The sequence below is a fragment of the Pelophylax lessonae genome (genome assembly GCF_965119305.1).
Source record: "Pelophylax lessonae genome assembly, chromosome: 1".
NCBI classification, from domain to species: Eukaryota; Metazoa; Chordata; class Amphibia; order Anura; family Ranidae; genus Pelophylax; species Pelophylax lessonae.
Genome location: NC_138768.1, coordinates 310334196 through 310358752, shown reverse-complemented (window position 1 = coordinate 310358752; position 24557 = coordinate 310334196). Strand labels below are relative to the sequence as shown.

The following is a 24557-nucleotide window of genomic DNA, read 5'->3' as shown; positions in this document are numbered from 1 at the left end:
CTCTGTATGGGCAACACTTGGAGGTCTCCAAAACTCCAAATGTTTACATCAATAATTTTGCTCATGTTTGAAAAAGGCATGTGTATCAGTAAACTTTTAATCTAAAGACATGAACAAAATACAAAAGATGCCACATAAGTGAATATGTAGCAATATTGTGAGTGAGCTAAAGCTATATTTGTTTGTTGGGCATACTTTGCTAATTTGCCAAGTATGGGGATATATATATACCTTCAGTTGAATGGGTAGTCAAATGCTAACACTTGGCCATACCCATATGGAAGAAAATGTTGTTATATTTTAGAAAAACATTCTTTGTAAACACATAGAATATTGGCAAAATTGTGACATTTCCTTTATCTTTGTGAAATGCTAATAATCTTTATTTGAAATATGTTTTACATCTTTTTTTGTTCTATATGACTACCCATTCCCCAATGTAATATTTGTTTGGATAATTTAGATAATGTGGAGGTTTTATATAAACACTGTAGATTTCACTGTTATTATTTCAAAGTTAGCAGGAAAGGTGTATGTAACGTGATGGTGTTTACTAAGGGATCCCCTGTTAGAAGTGTGCATGTTTTTCCAATCCGCCGGTTTTTTTCATTTTTTATGGGCGAGCCAGCGGATTTTCAATCGGTATTCAAAGAAGAAATTGCCCAAAATCGCGCTAGCGGAATTTTTTGAGCCTATTTGGCGTTGCGCATGCGCACATTCGCGCGTTCGCAGCTCGGGGCTGGAGGAGCTTTTTAACCTTTCTACACTTTTTCAGATATCTCTCTTTCTAAGTCATTTTTTGACATTTTTTAAAAGCCAGTCATCTCCAAATTGTTTTCCACACCTTCCACAGTGGTTTGGGATTTTTGGGGGTACAGGGGAAAATTTGGCAAAACTTTAGTCGAGCTTTTAGCTGGCGTGTTTTTAAGTCGCGCTCTGACCTTGTTGCATCTTAATGAATCTCACACTAGGCGCTATTTTCCGCCCGCCATTCTCTGAATACCAATTCTGACGTACGAATTCGCCGGTTCGCAAAAAACCCGCCAAAACGCCAATTCGCTGTACTATGAATTAGGCCCACTGTTTTGCTGAACTGTGCTAGAACACTCTGGTTAACTCAGAAGATCTCGGACTGTAGTGACACTTGACTCCTGACACTGTTTAGCTCAAAAGTCCAATGAACAGCTCCCTCCAGCCCTTCACTGACTGAGGTAGCTCCTTGTAACTGCTTGTGCTGCTGCAACCCTTAACACTGTACACTGCACGCTGTACACTTAACTCTTCAGGACCCAACCGCTGGTGCCCCCTTTACACTTCCAGGGTCCTCTCACTAGGCACCCCCTCTGACACTTCAGGGTCCTCTCACTAGGCACCCCCTCTGACACTTCAGGGTCCTCTCACTAGGCACCCCCCTTACTGCTAGCTAGCTCCTGGATCCCAGGGACCCTCACCGGAGTGGTTCCCTTTAAGCTGGGCAGACCCCTAGGGGCAGTTCACAGTACTCACGAACTTGGAATGCTTTCCTGGAACTGAACCCCTCTTTCTCCGCTGGTCCTCGACACACCGGATCTTCTCTGCAGCTCAGCTCAGCCCTCTCTCTGGATTCTCAGGCAAACCACCCAAGGCACCCCATCCTTCTGACAGGAGGAGAGACAGTCGTAGCCTCCCTCCTGGGACTCTGCTTCCCGCCAAAGATGCTGCGCCATGCGCTCCCTTCAAACTTATACCCACTCCCAGAATCCTCTGCGGCAGAATCTGCCTTCTGGGGTAGCTACAGGCCTGAATGTGCCTCTGATTGGGTTTCCTCCACTACCCAATGAGAATCCTCTCATGGAGCCAGTGGGGAGACTTACCTCTCAGCAGCCACACCTGAGAGACATGACAGCCCAGCTGAAAATCATGGCCCTGCTGTTAGGCAAAGTCCAAACAGGGTAGACCGCTCCAGGTGAGGCTAGGATCAGGTGCAGGTCGGATCCGCAATCCAGGATAGCTTCAGACAAAAAAGAATGACCGCACTTCTGATGAATTTTCAAGGAAAGGAGTATCTTTATTCCACATCAATCAAATGGCAGGTACAGGTACACACTGTGATTGCAGGACAATCGGTGGACGCGTTTCACGACTGGATATGTCGCTTATTCATCCAGTTAGGCAGCCAAGGCCCACTATACTTTTACCTAGCACCAACCTTGTAGGGTGCTACATATTTATTTATTTTTTTAATAGTAATGGCGATTTTTAGCGGGACTGCAATATTGTGCCGGACAGATCGGACACCTAACTGACACTTTGGACACTTTTGGGGGGGGGGGGGGGGCAGTGACATTACTACCAGGGCCGGTGCAAGGATTTTTGCCGCCCTAGGCAAAAAAAAAAAAAAAATCCCCCCCCCATATGCCCTACCTTCACTACATCAGCCAAGAGCCAGAAGATCTCTGCATTACGCAAGTGTGAGCACAGTGATTGATGTAGGGGAGGTGGAAAGCAGTTTAAAGGAACACTGATGGGGGGTCATTTCTGCTGTGACCTGTGTACAGTCCCCACCAACCTCAGCTTCTCCTCCCGGTTGGCGATCGGTAAGAATGCAGCTTTACCGCCATCCATGTGAATAAGGTCATCGAGACAGCCAATCACAGATCACCATCAGTCAGATGAGGTCAGCATTTGTGTAGATGGGGACACTGTCCGCCATACACAGCCCCCCATATCACACAATACAGCCCCTCCATATCACAAAATACAGCCCCTCCATATCACAACACACACCCCCCCCATAGCACAGAATACAGCCCCTCCATATCACAATACACCCCCCATATCAAACAATACAGCCCCTCCATATCACAACACACCCCCCATATCACACAATACAGCCTGCTCAAAACAACCTCCCCATATTATGCAATACAGCCCCCCCCCATACAATACAGCCCCCTCATAGGATACAATGCAGCCCCCTCAATAACGTACAATGCAGCCCCCCCATACAATACAGCCCCCTCATAGGATACAATGCAGCCCCCTCAATAATATACAATGCAGCCCCCCCCATACAATACAGCCCCCTCATAGGATACAATGCAGCCCCCTCAATAATATACAATGCAGCCCCCCCCCCATACAATACAGCCCCCTCATATGATAAAATGCAGCCCCCTCAATAATATACAATGCAGCCCCCTTAATAATATACAATGCAGCCCCCCATACAATACAGCCCCCTCATAGGATACAATGCAGCCCCCTCAATAATATACAATGCAGCCCCCCTATACAATACAGCCCCCTCATAGGATACAATGCAGCCCCCTCAATAATATACAATGCAGCCCCCCATACAATACAGCCCCCTCATATGATACAATGCAGCCCCCTCAATAATATACAATGCAGTCCCCCCATATAATACAGCCCCCTCATATGATACAATGCAGCCCCCTCAATAATATACAATGCAGCCCCCCCATACAATACAGCCCCCTCATATGATACAATGCAGCCCCCTCAATAATATACAATGCAGCCCCCTCAATATACAATGTAGCCCCCTCAATAATATACAATGTAGCCCCCTCATATGATACAATGCAGCCCTCTCAATAATATACAATGCAGCCCCCCCCCCCCCATACAATACAGCCCCCTCATATGATACAATGCAGCCCCCTCAATAATATACAATGCAGCCCCCTTAATAATATACAATGCAGCCTCCCCCATACAATACAGCCCCCTCATAGGATACAATGCAGCCCCCTCAATAATATACAATGCAGCCCCCCCATACAATACAGCCCCCTCATATGATACAATGCAGCCCCCTGAATAATATACAATGCAGCCCCCCCCCCCATACAATACAGCCCCCTCATATGATACAATGCAGCCCCCTGAATAATATACAATGCAGCCCCCTGAATAACGTACAATGCAGCCCCCCCATACAATACAGCCCCCTCATAGGATACAATTCAGCCCCCTCAATAATATACAATGCAGCCCCCTCATACAATACAGCCCCCTCAATAATATACAATGCAGCCCCCCCCCATACAATACAGCCCCCTCATATGATACAATGCAGCCCCCTCAATAATATACAATGCAGCCCCCCCATACAATGCAGCCCCCTCAATAATATACAATGCAGCCCCCTCAATAATATACAATGCAGCCCCCCCATACAATGCAGCCCCCTCAATAATATACAATGCAGCCCCCTCAATAATATACAATGCAGCCCCCCCCATACAATACAGCCCCCTCATATGATACAATGCAGCCCCCTCAATAATATACAATGCAGCCCCCCCCCATACAATACAGCCCCCTCATATGATACAATGCAGCCCCCAATAATATACAATACAGCCCCCTTAATAATATACAATGCAGCCCCCCCCCCATACAATACAGCCCCCTCATACAATACAGCCCCCTCATATGATACAATGCAGCCCCCTCAATAATATACAATGCAGCCCCCCCAATAATATACAATACAGCCCCCTTAATAATATACAATGCAGCCCCCCCCCCCATGTATGAAGAGAAGACAGTGAGGCCAATGTCTTGATAGGGGAGTGTACTGGTTTGTCTGTGTGAGGGGTTGGAGAGGAGGGGACACACATCGTCTCACCTGGCTGGCTTTGTGGATTTGTTTCCTCAGCCCGACGGCCACCGACATGCTGTCCTAGGCATGTGATGGGGGTGGGGAGCCCGGTGTCCAGCAATCTGCTTCTTCCAGAACACAGAGTGGGGGGCGTCTGGAGAGGCACAAGCCCCGCCCCCTCGGTGTGATTGGAGATCGGCTCCTGTCTGAACTAGAAACAGAAATCAGCAGCTGAAGGCGGGCTGAGTCCGGCGAGCGCCGAGCAGCATCCCAGGGAGGAGTTTAAACTTGTATTTCCATGGAGTGCACCTCCGGCGCCCGACTATTCTAATGTGCGCTCTAGTGGTGTGTGCTGCCTGAGGCTTGCTGTAGCGCTCAGGCGGCACAGCATGAGGAGTGCCACCCGCACCCACCGGCATACTAATTCCAGTGGAGCAAACAGGATGCTGGCGCCCCCTGCTGAGTTGCGCCCTAGGCGAGTGCCTGGGTCGCCTTACAGGTAGCGCCGGCCCTGATTACTACAGTAATCAGTGCTAAAAATATGCACTGTTACTGTACTAATGACACTGGCAGGGAAGGGGTTAACACCAGGGGCGATCAAAGGGGTAAGGGTGTGCCAAGGGGATTTTTTCTAACTGTGTGGGGGATTTACTCACTGGATGAACACAGAGACCTGTGTTCCTTAATAGGTGTTTACATCGGTAGACCGCCGTTCTGTCTCCGTGGGGAGCAATCGTGGGTACAGGTACATTGTTTTGCTTAACAGAGCTGACCTGCCACAGTAAAACTATGGCGGCTGGTCAGCAAGTGGTTAACAGAGCAGAAGGGATATACATTTTAAATTAGTATCTATCTAAATCCAAAATTGTTTTTTTTTTAGGACTTTGGACGAAGAAGGTAATATTTTCCTTCAATCCCTATTATCCTGTAGCAGGGCCATAGATACATTTTTGTTCTGGGGGGGGGGGGGGGGGGGTTCAGCAGTAGGTACTAAGTAAAAGTCTTTTAAAAAAAAAAAAAAAAAATTGCGTCAAATTAAAAAAAAGCTGGAAAAAGGAAAAAACGATGTGTTGCTCATAGTAGGTAATCACATTCTTAATTCTATTTTCTCAGAGCCTCTTGAAAATTGAGGCTGATTTCAGTTTTGCCTTCTTCCAGTTCTTATGAACATTGCCCAGTTTGGTTGGCTATTGTCCAGCCTATAGCTGGGTACTGGCTGAAGGAAAAAAACTGACAGATCACTGTACTAAACCTCGCTGTGTTGGTACAGCGATCTCCCCATCTGTGCTATTCTGTTCCCCCCTCAGCCATTGGACTGCCCACCGAGTGGTGCACTGTAAGAGACAATTTTACTGGGCAGGTGCAAAGGGAACCATCTTGTGGAAGGAAGCACTCACTGATTTTTTTGTTAATCTGGCATACCAGACAAGAGAAGCTGCATACATACAGAACATACCTCACAACTTCCGAGCTTCCGAGAATGAGCGACATGACAGGGAGGAAGTGGGTGTGGCAAAACATTAGAGTGGGAGGTTCTAAGAGACATGGTTAAACAAAACCTGGGCTTCCTTGTACCTATAAAATACAATGAGGCCGTGGCCTCCATAATTGCTGTTGTGTTAGCCTGTTAGGCCCTAACCTTTTCACATGTAGCAATTTGGGATCTTTACTGGGCAGATGCAAAGGGCACCATCTTGTGGAAGGAAGAAGCAAAGCACACACTGATTTTTTGTTAAACATGCATACAGGACAAGAGAAGTGGTACTTTGCAGACACCGCAGAGTCCATACATACAGAAAAAGATACTTAGAATGCGGTGCACCCGGGAAACACAAGAGTATCACAACAGCAATGGAAGACTCAGCCAAGCCTCAGTCGATGTCATTAAGGCCCTGTTCACATGTAGTGATTTGGGATCACAGGCTGGCAGTATCCCCGTGATTCTGCCTGCATTTTCAAATCACACTGCAATGCTGGCAAAACGCAGCACGTGTGTTTGTGTTCCTTTCATTTTTACTGGCACCAAAATATGGTGTGATTTTGGATCCTTGTGTGATAAATCGCTCAACAATCACAGCAAAACCACACCACATTTTGGTGTCACTAAAAATGAATAGAACACAAACACACATGCTGCGTTTTGCCAGCATTGTTGTGCGATTTGGATTGGAATCTGGGTGTGGGCGGAATCACAGGGATATTCTGCCCATAATCCCAAATTGCTACATGTAAACAGTCAGGGCCTAACAGGCTAACACAACAGCTATTATTATTATTATTATTATTATTATTATTATTATTGGTATACAGGATTTACAGTCAGGTCCATAAACATTGGGACATCGACACAATTCTAATCTTTTTGGCTCTATACACCACCACAATAGATTTGAAATGAAACAAACAAGATGTGCTTTAAGTGCAGACTTTCAGCTTTAATTTGAGAGTATTTACATCCAAATCAGGGGAAAGGTGTAGGAATTACAACAGTTTGTATATGTGTCTCTCACTTTTTAAGGGACCAAAAGTAATGGGACAATTGGCTGCTCAGCTGTTTCATGGCCAGGTGTGTGTTATTCCCTCATTATCCCATTTACAAGGAGCAGATAAAAGGTCCAGAGTTCATTTCAAGTGTGCTATTTGCATTTGGAATCTGTTGCTGTCAACTCTCAATATGAGATCCAAAGAGCTGTCACTATCAGTGAAGCAAGCCATCATTAGGCTGAAAAAAGAAAACAAACCCATCAGAGAGATAGCAAAAACATTATATGTGGCCAAATCAACTGTTTGGAACATCCTTAAAAAGAAGGAACGCACCGGTGAGCTCAGCAACACCAAAAGACCCGGAAGACCACGGAAAACAACTGTGGTGGATGACCGAAGAATTCTTTCCCTGGTGAAAAAAAACACCCTTCACAACAGTTGGCCAGATCAAGAACACTCTCCAGGAGGTAGGTATATGTGTGTCAAACAACAAACAGAAGACTTCACCAGAGTGAATACAGAGGGTTCACCACAAGATGTAAACCATTGGTGAGCCTCAAAAACAGGAAGGCCAGATGAGAGTTTGCCAAACAACAACTAAAAAAGCCTGTACAGTTCTGGAACAACATCCTATGGACAGATGACACCAAGATTAACTTGTACCAGAGTGACGGGAAGAGAAGACTATGGAGAAGAAAAGGAACTGCTCATGATCCAAAGCATACCACCTCATCAGTGAAGCATGGTGGTGGTAGTGTCATAGCGTGGGCATGTATGGCTGCCAATGGAACTGGTTCTCTTGTATTTATTGATGATGTGACTGCTGACAAAAGCAGCAGGATGAATTCTGAAGTGTTTGGGGCAATATTATCTGCTTATATTCAGCCAAATGCTTCAGAACTCATTGGACGGCGCTTCACAGTGCAGATGGACAATGACCCAAAGCATACTGTATTGCGAAAGCCACCAAAGAGTTTTTTAAGGGAAAGAAGTGGAATGTTATGCAATGGCCAAGTCAATCACCTGACCTGAATCCGATTGAGCATGCATTTCACTTGCTGAAGACAAAACTGAAAGGAAAATGCCCCAAGAACAAGCAGGAACTGAAGACAGTTGCAGTAGAGGCCTGGCAGAGCATCACCAGGGATGAAACCCAGCGTCTGGTTATGTCTATGCGTAACAGACTTCAGGATGTAATTGACTGCAAAGGATTTGCAACCAAGTATTAAAAAGTGAAAGTTTGATTTATGATTGTTACTCTGTCCCATTACTTTTGGTCCCTTAAAAAGTGGGAGGCACATATACAAACTGTTGTAATTCCTACACCGTTCACCTGATTTGGATTTAAATACCCTCAAATTAAAGCTGAAAGACTGCAGTTAAAGCACATCTTGTTTGTCTTTTTTTTTTCAAATCCATTGTGGTGGTGTATAGAGCCAAAAAGATTAGAATTGTGTCGATGTCCCACTATTTATGGACCTGACTGTATAAAGCGCCAATAGTTTGCGCAGTGCTTTACAATTTGAGGGAAGACAATACAGTTACAGTACAATTCAATACAGGAAGAATCAGAGGGCCCTGCTCGTTAGAGCTTACAATCTAGAAGGGAGGGTCAAGTGAAACAAAAGGCAATAACCGTGGGGGATGGGCTGATGGAGAAAATGGAGGTAGAGTTGCTAAGTTTCTAGGTGTGGGTAGGATAGGACTATAGCTATTATAGAAGACTCAGCACCCAGCACCCCAATCAACAAACTTTGCCAGCACTCCCCACAATCTCAGATACCTAGTTATAGTATGAATCAATGACAGGAAGAAATTCTGCACTGCAGTTTATATATATATATATATATATATATATATATATATAATCCAAAATTTGAAACTGCGCTTGGAAAACATCATTATTAAAACCACAACTAATTGGTAATATAAGCAGCGACTCTGCTGTGAGATAATTTACACAGAATACATTCAAATACGTAACAAAACAGCAGCGCAAATATAAAGTGATAATAAAAATAATGTGATAATAATAATAATAATGTATGCGATGCATACTAGCACATTATGCCATTAAGTTTCAGGGAGAAGATTTTTTGGGGTTTACTACCACTTTAAGCTAAGACCAGTAGGCCTAGCATCGCATGGAAAGGGTCAATAACTTCCTCAGCAGGACTACAATGTAGAAGGTTAGCAGCATACATTTAAGTAGGGATTAATAACCTTCAGGGCAGCATTCAAATGTAGTAGCACAGCACTCCATATAGCTAAGGGTAAATCTCAGAATGTTCCAACTGTTATGTGAATGTGCAGATAGCACACACATGGAGGAGAGAGCCTGTTCATTTGTAGGTTGCCTTCCTTTTTTTCAGAGCCAATCTTTGTCATAAAATAGATAACACAAGAGCAAAGAAAAATAATCTATCCTGCCCGCTGTGCTTATATTCAGAATGGCAGAATTGGCTTTTGTAAGAGATTATCACCCTTACACCTATTTTACACTCTAATGTTGAGACTGAGATATGCATTGCAAGCATGAAATAAGAGGAGGATAAGCAGATATATTATGAAAGATTTTATAAAAACAGAAGAAAAAAAATGAACTCCAACTGTTCTAGCAGCCCTGAACTTGATCCATGGTTGAAGTTCAGATCTAGAACACAGCACACAGAGAGAGACACACCTGGTGGTTGTTGGTGACCTGTCCTCCTGGAGTTAAGGTTAAGGTCCAGACTCCAGCACAGCACAGCAGCACTTCAGAGAAAATTGATTGATGATCCTTCCACGTGGTACTGGCAAGCAGGCAGGCAGGATCAGCTGAACTAACAGCACTCAGGCTCAGGCAACTCCTTCCTCACGTGACACCAAAGGCAGGAAGTGGCAGCTCAAAGAGAGGAGGAGCTGATCATATGTGTCAGTGGGTGGGATAGGTGCTGCCCGCTCCCTCTCGCTCTGCTCTCAGTGCTGCTGTCCTCCTGGAAGCTTCTGTAACTGGCTGGACAAGTCAAGACATGTCTCTGGAGTCTCTGGACTAGAGAGGAGGTGTGGAGGCAGAGCAGACAGACGAGAGCACTGTCAGCCAGAGCCTCTCTCATCCCAAGCCAAGCCTACAGCCCAGGTGGCGCTCCAGGTGGTCAGGTGGAGTAACAGCAGGCAGCAGCATTAAAATAACAATGCATTAGAGCCTAGTGCCAATGTATATTGTACACTGATGCTCTGGGGGGGGGGGGTTCAACCCCCCTAACCCCCCCCTTATCTATGTCCCTGTCCTGTAGGCACAAGAGGATGTGGAAGAAAATCAGTTTAAAGTGAGTGAACACCCCTCTCATACAGTGTCACCACAAGATGTGATCTACAGGATAAATAGAGAGAGTGAATCTTCCAAGAGGGGACATGTATATCATTATAGAGACACTGTCGCCTTGTCAATGCAGAACATGGCCCCCAATACCTTTGCCCAGTTTGCACTATGTGTAGCAGGACCTTGTGTCCCCGCTTGAGATTTTATTAGCATGAGTCTCATGCGGAAACGTGTGTCGCGTATAGGGCAGCCTATTTACTTGAATGGGCTGGCCTACGTGTGATTGTTGCTCCAAAGAAGCTTAGGGACCAAATTGCCTTGCCTGTGCTCTCTTAACTCCAAAGTGCCTATCCGCATACAATGCACCTCCGCGGAGTGCCTAAGTAACTGGGTTGAGGGTTCTTTAGCAATCGCGAACAGTAGAGGGGACAATGGGCATCCCTGTCGTGTGCCCCTATGTATGTGCAGAGATTTGGACACAGAACCATTTATACGGAGACGAGCCAATGGCCTATCGTACAAAATTTTAATCCAGGTGAGAAAAACTCTCCCAAAGCCAAACTTCTCCAGTACATAGAACAGGTATGGCCCCTCCACAGAATCAAATGCCTTCTGCGTGTGAAGCACCAACACCACTCTAGGCAGGGAGAAGAATTCGGGACCTGGATATTAGTGAATAATCAACGGATGTTAGTATATGTTGAGCGACCCGGAATAAAACCCATTTGATCAATTCCTATGATTGGCCTGACCACTTTATTAAGCCTAACCCAAGAATCTTAGACAGCATCTTGAGGTCTACATTAATTAGTGAGATTGGTCTATAAGAATCACAATACATTAAATCCATATTCGGCTTGGGAATCAAAACTATGAGGGCCTCTCGTAACGACTCTGGCAACTGGCCAGTGTCGTAGATAGATCTATATATGGCCAAAACACGGGGCAGCAAAGGTTCCTTATGTGTCAAATACCACTCAACCGGGAAACCATATGGTCCCAGGGTTTTATGTTTGGGGAAAGTGCAAGCTCTTTCTCCTCTATAGTGATTGGTTCCTCTAGAAGGGAGCTCTGGGCCTGAGTAAGTCTACGAAATGGAATGGTGTCCAAGTATTCATACAATTCGGGGGGGGGGGGGGTATAATGTGCCTGAGAGGTGTAAAGGTTAGTATAATATTGGAAGTTTTCCCTCTGTGGAGGATTGAGGCTGATTATTATGATCAAAAATAGTGGCAATAGTGACAGGGTCCGGAATGGTCTTCGCTAAAAAGGCCAGCAGTCGCCCAGTACTGTTCCTGATTCAAAAATGCGCTGTGACTGATACAGAAGCTTCTTCTGGGTCTTATCTACCAGGGCAAGTTCCTATTTTCTTTGAGTATTTCCACAATTGATAATTCGCAGGGGTGGGGTCTAAAAGATATAACCTTTCAGTTCGACTCAAAGCGACTCAAAGCATCTGCCAGCTCTTCTATGTTTGCAGTAATGGCTTTCTTAAACCCTGCGACTCCTTTCATGTAAGCCCCTCTCATAACAGCTTTAAAGGTGTCCCAACGGACCTGATCAGAGACCTCCCCCTCATTTTCAACCCAAAAATGCAAAATAGCTGTGGTACATTCATTTAAAACCATAGGTTCTGCCAACTAGTATGGGCTCACGAGCCACACCTCCCATGTAAGTGGTCTAGCCACCAATAGATCCATCTCCAGGGGAGAGTGATCTGAGATCGCTCTGGGTAAGTAGTTCACAATAGTAAGTTTAGGCAGTAAATCAGAGGTTACAAAAAACATATCTAGCCTCGAAAAGGTTCCATGAGAGTCAGAGTAATGGGCCATATACAGATTTTCTGAAGACTTTTTCCTTTAGACTTACCAAAACCATATAATATGAGGTCAAACCTAAACACTTTCAATTTGTATGCAATCTGGCATACCCTTGCACTACATAGAAAAGGTAAATCTGAAGGAAATCTAACCACAAAAGTTGGATAGTGTGTATCCAGCTTAACAGGAGTATTCCCTCCGCATTGGAATATTTCCAACGCCAAGTCTCCACCAAATTGTATGCCGCCGCCCAATCAGCCAGGCCTCCCAGGGAACGTGTCGTGCAATACAGTCTATCCAGTGAAGGATCCAGCACAGCGTTAAAGTCTCCACTGATAATGATTGCCCCTTGAGCCACAGAAAGGACCGCCAGCATACAATCATTGAGGCGCTGCATCTCAATCAGTGGGGGAAGATACAGGTTCACAATCATGAACTATTGGTCCATATAAGTCAACACCACTATAACATAGCACCCAGAGTGGTCCATTTTCACCTCCATAATCTGTACATGACAATCCCTGGTAATTAAAGTAGACACCCCCCTGGAGTATGTTGAATACATAGCATGAAAGGCATAAGCAATACGGAGCCTCTTCAACGCCCTCGTTCTGGGGTCCATCAAGTGGGTCTCCTGCAGAAGGAGGATGTTAGCTTTCATACGTTTAAAATAATCAAATACCAAGAACCTTTTAATTTTAGAGTTCAAACCCCGGACATTCCAGGTTAACAATTTAAGCATCCTGACTGAACGCTACAAAAAACAGCACACAAAAAATAATTTTCTTCCCGTTTTTGTTGTTTCCTCCCCACCCAAAGTGGGCGAGGACATATTTATATGGGAGGAGTGTGTGAGTACCTGGACCGCACCGTCGCCATCATAAACCATGGAAAGGGATTGACCACCTTTTTAAAATCCATTGCTAGAAGAGGAAAACAGACAAAAATGAAAAAGAAAATTAACAAACAAAAGTCTCCCACCTGGCTCATTGCTATAAAAACCTGCAGAGAGTTTTGTCCCATGAACTATAGCATTCCTTGAGGGCATAACTATGCCAGATTCTATCTAAGCAGGGGGAAACCTTCCCAACCAGGGTAGAATGCAAAAAAAAAAAAAACAACTGTGGGGCTCACAAGAAAGTCAAAGTGAGAAGTCCAAAAAAGGAAATAGAGTGTGGCATGAGCTAAAGAAATAGCACCTTTACTATACAGTGTATCCATGAAATATTTCTGAGCTGAGTACAACAGAATCTCAGGGCTCCAAAGGCGCTAACAAATTAAAACTTTGGAAAAGCAGCAGCAGGCCTGGGGCCAAGAGAGGTCCAGGTATCAATTTCCAGGGTTGTCCAACAGAAGGAAGCCAAAGGAGGACCTCAGCCCAGACCATCGAGCCACTCCGAGGACTCATTCGGAGAGAGAACGAAGTGGGCCTTGCCATCATTGATCACCCGCAGTTTGGATGGGTATAGCATACTATAGCCAAGTTGTTGAGCTCAAAGTCTATGTTTAACCGCATTGAAGGCAGTTCTCTGCTTTTGAGTAGTTGCCGAGTAGTCTGGAAAGATAGAGATACGCTTACCATTAAATTTGAGATCAGAATGATGACGGGCTGCCCGTAAAATGTTTTCTTTGTCTCTACAATGAAGCAGCTTTGCTAGCAGAGGTGTCGGGGTTGCCCCCCGCTGGAACAGGGCACATAGGGACCCGATGTGCCCTCTCAATGGCAAACAGTGAAGAGGGGTGCTCTGCCCCTATTGCAGATTTTAGCCAGAAAATCTTCGGGGTCTCTGCTGATTTCTCAGGAAAGGCAATAAAGCGCAGGTTGTTCCTGCACATGCGGTCTTCAAGGTCTCCAAGTTTTGCAGAGTGTTCCTTTAAATCTCGTTGTTGGGATCTCACATCAGCAGTTAGAGGGTTAACCGTGTTCTCAACATCACTAACGCTTTGCTCAGCTGTAGAAATCCTAGAACGTATTTTTTACATGTCATGTTTGACAATGGACAAGTCAAGCCTGACTGTTTCTATCTGCGTAGTTAAGGCAGCCTGGCAGGATTGTATGGCTTCCATAATGTGTTGCAAAGTGAGTCCGTTGTCTGTGGCCTCCTCCTCTCCCTCCCTCCTCTCCTGGGCAGGGTGTATAGTCAGCGCCCCCTCAACCCACGTCCCCTCCCATGAGTCGGACTCCTCACCAGGGGCCGGGGGGGCCACGGAGGGCCTCTGTGAGGACGCAGGTGAGTCCGTAAAATGCTCCTTAACCACTTTAAGACCAGAAGATTTTGCTGCTTAATAAACAGGCCCTATTTTGCGATTCAGCACTGCGTTATTTTAACGGACAATTGCTTGGTCGTGCGACGCTGTACCCAAACGAAATTGACGTCCTTTTTTCCCACAAATAGAGCTTTCTTTCTTGTTGGTATTTGATCACCTGTGTGATTTTTATTTTTTGCGCTATAAACAAAAAAAAGCAACAATTTTGAAAAAAAAAAAAAACAATATTTTTCACATTCTGCTATATAACATTCCCCCCAAAAAATAAAAAAATCTAAATTTATTAACATTTTAGGCCAATTTGTTTTCTGCTACATATTTTTGGTAAAAAAAATTGCAATAAGCGTATTTTGATTGGTTTGCGCAAAAGTTATTGCGTTTACTAACTACAGGAAAGATTTATGTCGTTATTATTATTTTTTTTTTTTTACTAGTAATGGCGGCTATCTGCGATTTTTAGCGGGACTTCGACATTGCGGCGGACATATCGGACCCCTAACTGACATTTTTGACACTTTTGGGGGTACCAGTGACATTACTACAGTAATCAGTGCTAAAAATATGCCCTGTTGCTGTAATAATGCCATTGGCAGGAAAGGGGTTAGCCCTGTGTGTGATCAAGGGGTTAAATGTAAGCCTAGGGGAGTGATTTTAACTGTGGGGGGGTTGGGCTTTTGAAATTATCATAGAGACATGTGATCCTATATAGCAGGATCGCATAGTCTCTGTGATCATATCAGGGAGAATGACAGATGGCTGTGTTTACATCAGCCGTCCATCCTTCTCTGTCAGGGAGGGAGATCGCCGGTGTCAGGCGGCCATCGGAGCCGCCTGCCACCCGTACTGGCTTCCCCGCTGACGATTGGGGGTGGGAGCGCGCCTCCTGCGGCATGCACTTGCCCCCCTAGTGGCCTCCCAAGCAGATGACGCCTATTAACGTGATTTTGCCTGGAAGAGCCACACTGCCGACGTAAAAAGGCAGTGCAGCGACGGCAAGTGGTTAATGGTCGCAGGGGGCCTATGCTTTGATTTAACATTGCCTGACCTTTTAGAAGGAGTTGGTATGCGAGTGCCTCCCTGCATGGCACGTCCCTGCTTCTCCCTGGGTGGCAGTGATGGTAGCGAGGGGGAGCCGGCGCCATCTTGGGAGTCCTCACGGCCAGGCCGGAGCGGGACAGCATTGGTGGATTTTGGTCCCTGGGAGCCGATTTTCACCATAGATCAGGTACCGCAGGGTAGCTGGAAGGAAGCCGAGCAAGATGTGGTGAAAGTGGATCAGGATCGTGGAAGAATCACGTCAGGATCAAGAGGTGCTGTAGGAGCTCTAAAGCCGTGCTGCTCACATCTCCACCGCTAGCCACGCCCCCCGGTGAGGGACACCTTACTCACCACCCACACAAAACAAGTGCACGCCCAAAACAACGGACCTCCCACTACAGATAACACTGAATGCAAAGCGCGGAGTCCACCCAGCACAACCAGCAGAGCTTGTGCAAACAGGACAATCTACACAGGGGGGATGAATAGCCATGTAACACAGTGTGTTATGGCAATCCCCCCTAAAAAATGTTAAAGTCTACGTATCAAGGTTTCCAGGCCTATGGCCTGATGTGGGTCTGCCATTAGTACCGGTAATCTCTCCACCCCATGTGAGCTGTGACCCTGGGTGTGACAACTAAAGCAGTGACAACTCCGGCATCTTTGTTTGTGTTTTTTATTGGAATAAAGGGGATGGGAGAAGGGAATGAGTGGGATAATCCTTGAGGCTTAAACTAATTACAATTGGGACTTTCCTGCTGAAATGCCCGTTGGCGCTTCCTTGACACCAGCCAGTGCCAGCCAACGCTCACTGACACTGAGAACACTCTGTAGAACAGAAGAAGTGCTGAATCCTCGACTTATAGTCCAGAAGATCCAAGACTGAGAACTGTAGAACTCCTGACACTGTTGTACTGGGAAAGTCAATGAATACTTTCCCCCGCTTGGCACAGATTGAGGTAGTATATAGTAGAACTCTGTGTAACTGTCACTTTAACTGGCATGCTCTGTGCAATTCAGGGCCCAAACTGCAGGTGCCCCCTTTGACCTTGAACTCTTCAGGGTCCACTTACTATGTACCCCCTCTGTAGCTTTAGGCTCCTCAACCTAGGTACCCCCCTTTACAGCTAGCTGACACTGGATCCCAGAACCTTTTCCGGAGTGGTCCCCTCTAACTTCAGGCAGACCCCAGGGGCAATCCTCAGTACTCACAACCTGTGTAGGCTTTCCTGGGACTGGACCCCTCTCGCTCTCCGCAGGCTCACGGCACACCGGATCCCCTCAGCCCAACTCAGCACTCTCTGGACACTCAGGTGACACCCTGAGTCATCCACCTTCCTCAGACCGGAGGAGAGACAGCCGCACTCTCCTTCCTGGGACTCTGCTCCCGCCAAAGACTCCATGCCATGCACTTCCCCCCAAACTTATACCCACTCCCAGAATCCTTTGCAGCATAATCTGCCTTCTGGGGTAGTTACAAGCTGGGATGTGTCCCCTGATTGGGCTTCCCACACTGCCCTATGAGAATCCTCTCACAGGAGCCAGTGGGGATACTTCTCCCCTCAGCAGGTACATCTGGAAGCCCTGACACCCTAGCTAAATGAATCACAGCCCTGCTGTTAGGCAGACAAGGTCCACTATATATTTAACTAGCACCTACCTGTAGGGTGCTACACTTATAAATAGCAACAATAATAATCCAGATTAAATAAAAGAAAATTATACATTTAAAACCGTGGACATGATTGTCACCATAAATGTAAAAAATACTCTACATGAATAATTGGTTTATAGAAGTATCCAAAAGATAAGAGTGTATATACCCCTAAAAGATACAGTAATAAGTTAATTAAAACCAATAATAATCGTAAAAAAGGAATAGGTTCCACCCTCAATGTGAGAACGCTAATCTAACGCTCACTTATTGAATCACTTAGTAGCCTAAAGGTGACAAATGTTTGGTGCCACGATAACTCAACACAGGAATAAATAGATTCTCTCAATGTCTCCTAGCTATACGCAGAAGAACAAAATGGAAAGGTGAAAAAGAAAAAAAAAAAACTGGAACATGAGGACCCAGTGTCTAGGACAATATGGGTACCTACTGTACATGTGGAAATTGATTAAAAATAAATTAATAAAGTAAGACTATTTACGCCCAGTAGAATATATATATACACACACATATGAAATAAAAATCAAATGTATTTAATACACAAAGAATGAGAATAATCGCTGGATTAGTGAGGTGGACTAACACAACCCAAAATACATGGGTAAACCTTAGATGACTCCATTGATCTCGAGGTCCTCATTGAGTCCCCCAGGGGTCAGAGATCCCAAAGTTAAGATCCAATAGGTCTCCCTCTTACACAATTTTTGAAACCTTCTGCCTATGGCCTCAATACCAAAAAGCCTCAAACCAGATGGGTCCCCATTATGATGCTGCCTGAAATGTTGGGGGACTGAGTATTTGTTTCTCTCCTTATCTTTTCCAAATCGTTCTTACTCAAAATATAGCATTTGTGTTCCCCGAGCCTTACCCTCAGTGGAGGTATCGTAGCCCCACCTAAAGAAGGCCACAAGGGCACATAAGACCATATACGACAAAACTGGTACCGCAATTGATAAATTATCTGATCTTGAAGGTACGACCATCACACCCCAGTACCTCCTTCTTCCTATGCCACATGAACGAATAAGACCCACAATTTCTCATACCACATACATTGATAGTGGTGATCTTCTAGGTGCTGTTCCAGCAACATCCCCTACGTACACTGAAAATGCTTGGCCGCACCGCTGTTCAGAGAACACTCTGTATTTTATTCCATAAATACAAGGAATTCTCTGATTGGAAAAGGTGGAGAGGAGGAGTGGATGACATTACAAGCTCCACCTCATCCAATCAGAGAATTCCTTGTATTCATTGGAAAAAAAAGGTCAGTGCACAGAGGAGAATCTGTTGGAGCAGGACCAAGATTGCCTCTATTGCTGTATGTAGTATGGACTATTAGAGCTTGTTCACACTAGCTTTGGTCTTTGAAGATCGATCCATGCTCGAATCGCTTTTCAATTTAAAAAGCAGTGAGTAGGCTTTAACCTCTTGAAACTCAAACTCTGCCCCCAGTTCACACAAGCTCCGAAATTGATTTTCAGCATCCCCAGTGGCTCTTTGGATATCTTTTAACCACTTAAGGACCGGAAGATTTTACCTCCTTAATGACCAAGCCATTTTTTGCGATACAGCACTGTGTTAAGTTAACTGATAATTGCGCGGTCATGCGACGCTGCACACAAATAAAATTGATGACATTTTTTTCCCACTAATAGAGCTTTCTTTTGTGGTATTTGATCACCTCTGCCTTTTTTTTTTTTTTTTTTACGCTATAAACTAAAAAATTGTGACAATTCTGAAAAAATATATATATATATATATATATATATATATATATATTTTTTTTTTTTACATTCTGCTATATAACATTCCCAATAAAAAAATAAAAAAATTTAATTTTTTCATCAATTTAGACCAATATGTATTCTGCCACATATTTTTGGTAAAAAAAAAAAAAACAAATTGATTGGTTTGCGCAAAAGTTATTGCGTCTACAAACTAAGGAATAGATTTATGTAATTTTTAAATTTATTTTTACTAGTAATGGCGACGATCAGTGATTTGTAGCAAAACTGCGACATTGCGGTGGACAGATCAGACACCTAACTGACACTTTTGAGGGGGCCAGTGACACTAATACAGTAATCAGTGTTAAAAATATGCACTGTTACTGTACTAATGACACTGGCAGAGAAGGGGCCAACACCAGGGGCGATCAAAGGGTTAAGTCTGTCCCTAGGGGGTGCTTTCTAACTGTGTGGGGGATGGGCTCACTGGATGAACACAGAGACCTATGTTCCTAAATAGGGGGAACACAGGATCCCTGTGTTTATCTCTGACAGAACAGCCGTCTACCTTGTTTACATTGGCAGACTGCCGTTCTGTCTCCATGGGGAGCGATCGCGGGTGGCCGGACGCGATGATTAACTCCCCCTCTGGTCAATCGGCGCGTGTGCGCGCCCCCACTATCTGTTACACGAAGCTACGTACAGGTACGTCTTTTCGCGTAATAGAGCCAACCTGCGGCTGGTTGGCAAGTGGTAAATATTCCATTTGGGCTTAGAGCCTTTTTTGATGATTTTTACATATAAATGTAAAAGAAGTAAGCTTTACATAAAATCCTAAAATGCAATGGGCCTAAAAATCAGAGATGTGAAACGGCTTCACGAGGAGGCCGGTGTATGGTTTTTCACAGGAATGATGATTTATAAAAGGTAGAGCTACACTGTAGCTGTTACCCGTAGCAACCAATCAGATTCATCTTTCAATCTCAGACGAAATGAAACAAGCAAAACAGAGAAAAGAGACGTGCACCAAGAGTAAAGTCTACCATGTACAAAAAAAGACAATAATAAGTAATATAATCAGCGCAAACCGTATGTGAAAATAAAATGAACCAATAAATGAACGCACAAGGCCGCATGCAATCAGTGTGATACACAAAACACCAATAAATAAAAATACATAAATATTGCTGTGAAACTTAATAAAAATGGTGCATAAACAAAATAAACAATATTAAACTTATTAAAAGCAAATTAATGCAGATAATAGGTGCAATAAAGTGCAAAAAAGTCGCCATTATCAGTGATTAGGTGAATATAAAACTCAAAAATCAGTGAATAAATAACTAAAAATCAATTCAGACAGATCTTAATCTTCATCTGTGTTCTGTAATTAAAGTGCCACAGTGCTCCACACTCCACACATGTGCTCCTGGTGACTGGTGCCAAGATAGCAGCTCACCCCAAGGAGAGACTCCAAAGAGTCATACACGCAAAGATATCGTTTAGATCGTTGAGATCAGCAACCTATTTGCTCCACTCCTTCCACTTTAACTGCCCTCCGAGTGCGATGGATTACAGAACACAGATGAAGATTAAGATCTGTCTGAATTGATTTTTAGTTATTTATTCACTGATTTTTGAGTTTTATATTCACCTGATCACTGATATTGGGACTTTTTTGCACTTTATTGCACCTATTATCTGCATTGATTTGCTTTTAATAAGTTTAATATTGTTTAGTCTGAATATGCACCATTTTTATTAAGTTTCACTTGGCGCAGCAATATTTATGTATTAGTATTATTACCATGTAGCAAAGCAGCAGTTTACCCATGGTCTGTAAAGAGATTTTATATAGATCTTTCAGTGCATGTCAGCCACAAATCATACCTTCCAGACCTGTTGTGTGTGCTCTGGCAGAGTTAATCATGGATCAGCTGATCCTAATTGATGCAGTCTTAGGAGTCTATATTTCCCCAGGGCAGGAGAGGAGAGGAGTCATTGCAATATGGGGCTCTGGTCTGTGCTGGTAGTCTGTCTAACCTGGGTCACCTGTCTCAGGGGTCAGGATGGTGAGTGATATAGGTTTAGCAGCCATCTTTGGATTAGTGGTGTTTTTTTCTCTCTAATCTGCTTTTTGCATTTGACAGATAAGCCACTTAAAAGTGTTTATTAGTCAATTACCAAATGATTTTCCTGATTTGTTTTACTGGATGTCTGATTCACTTTAATATAACCCAGTTATTCATATTGAGACTGTTGTGGCTTGCAAGATATTCTGACAGGCTGGGTTCACACTGATGTGGTGTGGGAACATTGTGATTCCTGTGCGGGTTCCTGCACCGAATCAGAATTGCAGGTAGTTCATACCGCGCTCTGTGAACCACTGCGGGTGTCAATATAAAGTTAATGACTTTTTTTTTTTTTTTGTGAATTCAGTCACATTTGTGGCTCAATTTTCACCGCCCTGAATTTGCATGTCGTTTGTACAGGATTCGGTGGGATTCCTGTACAATTGATATCCGATGTGGTACACCGCACCAGTGTGAATCCAGCCAAAACCTGTAAAATATTGGCCTGTGCTGACACAAGTGTCTACTCTCCCTGAAGTTTATAGTTAATGGGCAGTTGGACAATATGGCTTCATGAACACTGATGCTTTTATAGGTGTTTGCCCCCCCCCCCCCCAACCTGTAAAAGCCCCTCTGATAGTCTGTGTCTATGCACACAAATGTTTACAGGCGTATTAGAAGAGGCGTTTTTACAGGCTGAAAAAAACAACCCAAAATTGTGAGCTGAGAGCTGCTTTTGAACAGCAATGTTTAAGTGCCTAAATGCATTTAAACCCATAGACTTGCATTTGCGCATTAACCCTTTCAATGGCCAGAATAAACGAATATTGTGGCCAATAGAATCAGTTTGCTCTCAAATTCTTGGTCCACCTAAACGCATGTGCTTTTTTTTTTTTTTTTTTTTTTTTTTTACTGCTTTTCTTCTGCTAGCTCTGGTGTTCAAAAGAGAAAAGCAAATGCCCAGTGTGCCTGAGGCCTAAAATGTAATGCATGCGAACTACAATATCAATAGTGCAGTTTCTGCATATGTAAATGGTGACCTGTTTGTATTGGGCTGTGCTAGTCTCTCTGCAATAAAAGATCACCATTGAAAATGCTTGCTACTTTGTTCTATGATTACTTGTTTGCTTTTTTTTTTTTTTTTTTTCGTTTTAAACGTCCCATCAATTCCTAAGTTCACTTTCATGTTGTGCTGCAGTTTTAGTGTGATAGGGAATTCTAAGGGCTCATTAATGCCTACATGTGAGCAGGGCCGCTGATAGGGGGGGGGACCACCAGCCCTCTTGTAGGGGGCCCCGAGCACACAGGGGGGCCCACACAGAGAGGGGGATTAGTGATAGACAACAAATATAGAAATCTTCCTCCAGCACCTGAATCTGATCTGTCCCTCTCCCTGCTATCAGCTTTTATCTGTTGAGAAAGAGACAGTCGTCCCTCCCTGTGTGGGCCCCCCCTACCAGCACTTATCTCTGCTCAGAAGTTTATTTGTAAATTGTAACTTTGTTTCTCTCTTTCTGTCTCTCTGATCACCGAGCTCCAACTCCTCTCATCATCTTTTTTATTTAACATAGTTTTAGATTTAGCAGGAATTATGCGAGTTATGTTATATTTGTGTCTGCTAATAGTGATTTTGTTGTAATTTTAGCTAAATATATCTAATATTTTCTTGGGGCCCTGCCAGGTAGTCTGTACGGGGCCCCGCGATTTCTAACAGCAGCCCTGCATGTGTTACCACCCAATGCTGCAGCATGCATGTAGGTGTGAATGGGCCTTAAAGCGGCATTAAATTATACTGAATTCTCTCCCCTTCTGTGCCCTCCTCCAGCATTAATGGGTCCAGTTGCCGCTCAATTCAACACTGCTGCTATCTCGCCTGCTGCTCCTTCTAGGTCCTGCAACTCTCCTTTTTGTAATGGAGGGCCACCAACCTGTAGCTCCCCTATCATCCCTGGTAACGTTGCCTCATTCTTGGCATTTGGCATGTGGAGAATGATGCATGTATGGCTATACACTGAACCCAAGGAGCTTTAGGCAAAATTGCACACCTTTAAAAAAAAATGTAATGGATGCTGGTGGGGGTTTTGGCTTTGCCTGGGGGTTCTTGCATGTGACTACCTTCTACCCTAATTATTACATGGCAAGGTCTATTTTACATACCAGATGTTTGGTGATATACAATATGTCTATGTGGGAATGCAGCGGGGCGGATGCTCCTTGGACCTCGGTCTCTTTCTAGTTTTGTACCACAGATAACAAACAATTGGGCTATGACGACTCTATAGTCGGGAAGATACTGGAGCGTTTAATAAAAAGACCTCATAGATGAGTTCTTGCTGGAAAAAAATATTTTGAGCAACAGACCGCATGGATTCATGAAAGACAGAAGTTGTCAAACAAACCTGACTTTCTTTTTATGAGTAGGTAACTAAAAACTTGGACAATAGGGTGGCTGTGGATGTAGTATACTTGGATTTTGCAAAGCATTTCACACAGTTCCCCACACACAGCTAATGTGTAAGGTAAAGTCTACAGGCTTGTAAAGATCGGTTTGTAAATGGATAGCAAATTGGCTAAAAGAGAATTGAGTAGTGGTTAATGATCCTTACTCTGAATGGTCTAAGGTTTATCAGTGGTGTACCCCAAGGTTCAGTGTTGGAACCCTTACTTTTGAATATCTTTATAAATTATAGGGTCTTGGATTAAAAGTACCATTTCAGTCTTTGCAGATGACACCAAGCAGAGGCGGCTCTAGACTTTTTGAGGCCTTAGGCGAAAATCATGTAGGAGGCCCCCCACACACAATAAAATAAATAAGCAGGCGATATTATTAAAATGAACTGCATATTGTGGCAGCCGTGGTGATGGGGGGGTGGGATGAGTGGCAGCGGTGGTGATGGGGGGTGGGATGAGTGGCAGCAGTGGTGATGGGGGGGTGCGATGAGTAGTGGTGATGGGGGGGGGGGGGGGGGAGGGTGGGATGAGTGGCAGCAGTGGTGATGGGGGGATAAGTGGCAGCGATGGTAATGTGGGGGTGGGATGAGTGGCAGCGGTGGTGATGTGGGGGTGGGATGAGTGGCAGCGGTGGTGATGTGGGGGGGGGATGAATGTCAGCGGTGGTGATGTGGGGGGGGGATCAGTGGCAGCTGTAGTGGTGAGGGGGGGATCAGTGGCAGCTGTAGTGGTAATGGGGGGGTGCAATCCTCCCCCACCACCTCTTACTAATCCCCCCCCCCAATCAGGGATGAGATCTGTGAAGGTTGTGGGGGGATGGGATCAGAAAGAGGCAGTGGGGATGGTGGGGGGAGAACGGCACCAATTACCAATCCATTGCACTGGCAATTACTTACTTTGTCAGTCGATTTCTCCCTCAGCTTCAGACAGATGTTCAGCCTCAGCGCTTCTGCCTCTTCAGACTTCCTGGTTGCCTTTTCGTCATGGGGTCTCCTTGCAGAGCCAGCCAGAGCTCCTCCCGCCTCACTCTATTGGCAATGGCCGTCAGCTGACTTTCTCCTCCAAATTCTGTATGGGCGGAGGATAGGCGGGGCGGTCCGCACTTC

General features: G+C 44.6%; 1 pseudogene across 1 annotated transcript in view; it reads left to right on the top strand.

Annotated features, from left to right (window-relative positions):
* LOC309545088 (zona pellucida sperm-binding protein 3-like) overlaps positions 1–24557 on the top strand; it is a 71944-nt pseudogene that overhangs the window by 8468 nt on the left and 38919 nt on the right. The window contains exon 2 of the transcript in view: positions 20849–21000. The product of the transcript in view is annotated as a zona pellucida sperm-binding protein 3-like (transcript). The remainder of the gene's footprint in view (positions 1–20848; positions 21001–24557) is intronic.